The sequence below is a fragment of the Schistocerca serialis genome, chromosome 7, assembly GCF_023864345.2.
Source record: "Schistocerca serialis cubense isolate TAMUIC-IGC-003099 chromosome 7, iqSchSeri2.2, whole genome shotgun sequence".
NCBI lineage: Eukaryota > Metazoa > Arthropoda > Insecta > Orthoptera > Acrididae > Schistocerca > Schistocerca serialis.
In genome coordinates this window covers 178,136,236-178,141,939 of record NC_064644.1, presented here as the reverse complement: position 1 = coordinate 178,141,939, position 5,704 = coordinate 178,136,236, and positions in this window count along the sequence as shown.

Sequence of the window (5,704 nt, the reverse complement as noted above, 5' to 3'; positions counted from 1 at the left end):
CATCCAAAACAGTATACAGTAATAAGTGTGAAAAGGTACAATCGTTATGTGTGTGCAGAGTAATCTGATAACACTCTGAATCTATCCAGGTATATATATACCTCTTCAATAAGTAAATGCCAGTCCACACAGGTATAGGGAGTGAGGCAAAAGTAAAGACATAACAGTAATATACATACACAGACAAGGAGAACACAAACATATAGTTAGGTAATCTTGTATTAGGGAGTAACCATGGTTCACATCACTGAGAATTGAGTGCACCCTATAAGGAATAACCTAAAAGTCATTATTTTGTTGGGATGGTCCTAATGCTAAACTGATCAGTATTTATGTTACTTTCTTTTCTCCATTTCCATACTTTTCTTTCTCAGAATTTATACTTCACATTTACCTTTTCTAATCATCTATTATCTTTGTCATATCTCTTTTTTTGAACTTCTTACCATCTTTCCCAACTTTCGTTTATTAACCTGTTACTTCCTATATTCTCAAACAAACTCTCCTTACAAACTTCATTATACATTGTACTCTTTAAAACTTTTCTCTTTCTACATCTACATCTACATCTACATCTACATCTACACGACTACTCTGCAATTCACATTTAAGTGCTTGGCAGAGGGTTCATCGAACCACAATTATACTATCTCTCTACCAGTCCACTCCCGAACAGCATGCGGGAAAAACGAACACCTAAACTTTTCTGTTCCGGCTCTGATTTCTCTTATTTTATTTTGATGATCATTCCTACCTATGTAGGTCGGGCTCAACAAAATATTTTCGCATTCGGAAGAAAAAGTTGGTGACTGAAATTTCGTAAATAGATCTCGCCGCGACGAAAAACGTCTTTGCTTTAATGACTTCCATCCCAATTCGCGTATCATGTCTGCCACACTCTCTCTCCTATTACGTGATAATACAAAACGAGCTGCCCTTTTTTGCACCCTTTCGATGTCCTCCGTCAATCCCACCTGGTAAGGATCCCACACCGCGCAGCAATATTCTAACAGAGGACGAGCGAGTGTAGTGTAAGCTGTCTCTTTAGTGGACTTGTTGCATCTTCTAAGTGTCCTGCCAATGAAACGCAACCTTTGGCTCGCCTTCCCCACAATATTATCTATGTAGTCTTTCCAACTGAAGTTGATCGTAATTTTAACACCCAGGTACTTAGTTCAATTGACAGCCCTGAGAATTTTACTATTTATCGAGTAATCGAATTCCAACGGATTTCTTTTGGAACTCATGTGGATCACCTCACACTTTTCGTTATTTAGCGTCAACTGCCACCTGCCACACCATACAGCAATCTTTTCTAAATCGGTTTGCAACTGATGCTGGTCTTCGGATGACCTTACTAGACGGTAAATTACAGCATCATCTGTGAACAACCTAAGAGAACTGCTCAGATTGTCATCCAGGTCATTTATATAGATCAGGAACAACAGAGGTCCCAGGACGCTTCCCTGGGGAACACCTGATATCACTTCAGTTTTACTCGATGATTTGCCGTCTATTACTACGAACTGCGATCTTGCTGACAGTAAATCACGAATGCAGTCGCACAACTGAGACGATACCCCATAGGCCCGCAGCTTGATTAGAAGTCGCATGTGATGAACGGTGTCAAAAGCTTTCCGGAAATCTAGAAATACGGAATCAACTTGAGATTCCCTGTCGATAGCGGCCATTACTTTGTGCGAATAAAGAGCTAGCTGCGTTGCACAAGAACGATGTTTTCTGAAACCATGCTAATTACGTATCAATAGATCGTTCCCTTCGAGGTGATTCATAATGTTTGAATACAGTGTATGCTCCAAAACCCTACTGCAAACCGACGTCAATGATATTGGTCTGTAGTTCGATGGATAACTCCTAATACCCTTCTTAAACACTGGTGCGACCTGCGCAATTTTCCAATCTGTAGGTACAGATCTATCGGTGAGCGAGCGGTTGTATCTGATTGCTAAGTAGGGAGCTATTGTATCAGCGTAATCTGAAAGGAACCTAATCGGTATACAATCTGGCCCAGAAGACTTGCCCGTATCAAGCGATTTGAGTTGCTTCGCAACCCCTAAGGTATCTACTTCTAAGAAACTCATGCTAGCAGCTGTCCGTGTTTCAAATTCTGGAATATTCCATTCTTCTTCCCTGGTGAAGGAATTTCGGAAAACTGCGTTCAATAACTCCGCTTTAGCGGCACAGTCGTTGGTAACAGTACCATCGGCACTGCGCAGCGAAGGTATTGACTGCGTCTTGCCGCTTGTGTACTTTACATACGACCAGAATTTCTTCGGATTTTCTATCAAATTTCGAGACAATGTTTCGTTGTGGAACCTATTAAAGGCATCTCGCATTGACGTCCGTGCCAAATTTCGCGCGTCTGTAAATTGTAGCCAATCTTCGGTATTTCGCCTTCTTCGGAACTTCGCATGCTTTTTCCGTTGCCTCTGCAACAGCGTTCGGACCTGTTTTGTGTACCACGGGGGATCAGTTCCATCTCTTACCAATTTATGAGGAATGAATCTCTCAATTGCTGTTGCTACTATATCTTTGAATTTGTGCCACATCTCGTCTACCTTTGCATAGTCAGTTCGGAAGGAATGGAGATTGTCTCTTAGGAAAGCTTCTAGTGACACTTTATCCGCTTTTTTAAATAAAATTATTTTGCGTTTGTTTCGGGTGGATTTGGAAGAAACGGTATTGAGCCTAGCTACAACGCCCTTGTGATCGCTAATCCCTGTATCAGTCATGATGCTCTCTATCAGCTCTGGATTGTTTGTGGCTAAGAGGTCAAGTGTGTTTTCGCAACGATTTACAATTCGCATGGGTTCGTGGACTAACTGCTCGAAATGATTTTCGGAGAAAGCATTTAGGACAATCTCGGAAGATGTTTTCTGCCTACCACCGGTTTTGAACAAGTATTTTTGCCAACATATCGAGGGAAGGTTGAAGTCCCCAACAACTATAACCGTATGAGTTGGGTATTTATTTGTTACAAGACTCAAATTTTCTCTGAACTATTCAGCAACTATATCATCGGAGTCTGGGGGTCGGTAGAAGGAGCCAATTATTAACTTAGTTCGGCTGTTAAGTATAACCTCCACCCATACCAATTCGACTTCACTACAAGATAAACCACTACTGACATACACAAACTCTCCACCACCAATTCTGCCTAATCTATCTTTCCTGAACACCGTCTGAGACTTCGTAAAAATTTCTGCAGAACTTATTTCAGGCTTTAGCCAGTTTTCTGTACCTATAACGATTTCAGCTTCTGTGCTTTCTATTAGCGCTTGAAGCTCAGGGACTTTCCCAGCACAACTATAACAATTTGCAACTACAATTCCGACTGTTCCTTGATCCAAGCACGTCCTGTATTTGCCATGCACCCTTTGAGATTGCAGCCCACCCCGTACTTTCCCGAGGCCTTCTAACCTAAAAAACCGCCCAGTCCACGCCACACAGCCTCCGCTACCCGTGTAGCCGCCAACTGAGTGTAGTGAACTCCTGACCTATTCAGCGGAACCCGAAACCCCACCACCCTGTGGCGCAAGTCAAGGAATCTGCAGCCAACACGGTCGCAAAACTGTCCGAGCCTCTGATTCAGACCCTCCACCCGGCTCTGCACCAAAGGCCCGCAGTCGGTTCTGTCAATGATGCTGCAGATGGTGATGTCTGCCTTCATCTCGTAAGCAAGACCGGCAGCATTCACCAAATCAGATAGCCGCTGGAACCCAGAGAGAATTTCCTCAGATCCAAAGCGACACACGTTATTAGTGCCGACATGTGCCACCACCTGTAGCTGGCTGCACCCTGTGCTCTTCATGGCATCCGGAAGGACCCTTTCCACATCAGGAATGACTCCACCCGGAATGCACACTGGATTTCTTCCCCTCCTTAGCCGCCATATCCCTACGGGGGCCCCATTACGCGCCTATCATTGGAGCTCCCAACTACCAATAAGCCCACACTCTGTGATTGCCCGGACCTTGAAGGCTGAGAATCATCCTCTGAAACAGGGCAGGCAGCTGCAACTGGCTCAGCCAGAGACAGTGCCTGAAACCTGTTTGTCAGACGCACCGGGAAGGCTTTCTGATCAGCCTCCGGGGACGTCTTTCGCTGCCTGCCCCGCCTTGGAACGACCTCCCAATCAACCACAGGCGAGGGCTCAGCCCCACTGCGGGCAGCAACCGGGGCAACCACAGCGGCAGACCGATCTGGGGACAGACGGGACGAGGTTGACATCCCCGTGATACCCAAGTCCAGCTCCCCACAGTGGTGCCCATTGGCAACAGCTTCAAACTGCGCAACCAAAGTCAGCGCCGCTTGCAGCTTTGAGCGAAGGGATGCCAACTCAGCCCTCATCCGAACACAGCAATCACAGTCCCTGTCCATTCTAATCGATGTTGAACAGCAGTTACTGAAACACGAGTCTGTGCCTAGATAACGCAAGGCAAACAGGCAAAGAATGTATTAACTAACCTGTACAAATGCCTAACGACTGTGCTACAATCCGCCTGAATTTAAGATTACAGTAACTAAAACTCGAAATTACACCTCCTATACGAAACTCACACGCAATTTAAGTAAGAATCTACAAAGCAAACACTAAAGCGCGATGCTACAACTCTCAAATACTATAATACGCCCGAAATTTATGAATTAAACAATGCAAGTACCCAAAAGCATGCAAAGAAATTAAGAATTAAACTATGTAACAAATAAGTAAGCTAGGGGTATACGACTTGCTGCTGCAGCTGCTTATCCAACGGCGGCAGGGAGCACACCAATTTTTTCTTTCACCTTTTTCCTCGCCTTTATCTTTTTGCTTCCCCCACACACATCTGTCATGACTTACTAGATCTCAACACAATACTACACTTAATATAATTGCTACACTAATGGCACTTCTTCCTATAGTAACAATTTATACACATAATATGCACTACAAAGAAATCCAAGAAATCCAAGAAATGACTTCAGTGCAAGAGACAAATTCAACCTGAAAATTCCTTACACTAAAGTAATGCATGTTATTACATTAGATCATCAGTAGATACAAGAAAATAATCTGTATAAAATGTCACACATGCTAGTAGAAATATAAGCAAAAAATTCATAAACTATGGTGTGGCAAAAGAATAAAGCTAAAAAGTAAAAAAATCAACATTATTAAAGTATTTGTTAGTCACTATTCCTCTACAGGCGAATGCCCATAAGTACATTGTTTCTGTAAGATAAGTAATGATGAAAATGTAGCTGGTATATTTCTGTGCCCACATATTATTGCTTCTCATTCTGTTTTGGTAATTTTATATCTTAGTGATCTTCACTGTATGTAACAGTTCTTTTAATAGTGTGCCAAACATGCATGTGATTGTCCCATAATTCCTTGGCTGTATGTATGCATAGTAATAAGTTTAAAGTATTATCATATTTTTAAAATTCTGATCTTAAGACAAAGATAGTGCAAGCAGTCTTATAATATGCATAGTTTTCTACAAATAACACATCAGTGAATCATAACTTAATATTAGTACAATCTCAGTGTAACTCTATTTGCAGATCCACAGAAAAAAGTGGACTAAATTTCTGCTTTCACTTTTGCACTGAAGCAGAGTGGATGATGTATAGTCTAATGTAAAATTTATTGTGCTCCTTAGCATCAAGTTTGTACTGGAGAACCCTTAACAGTCCC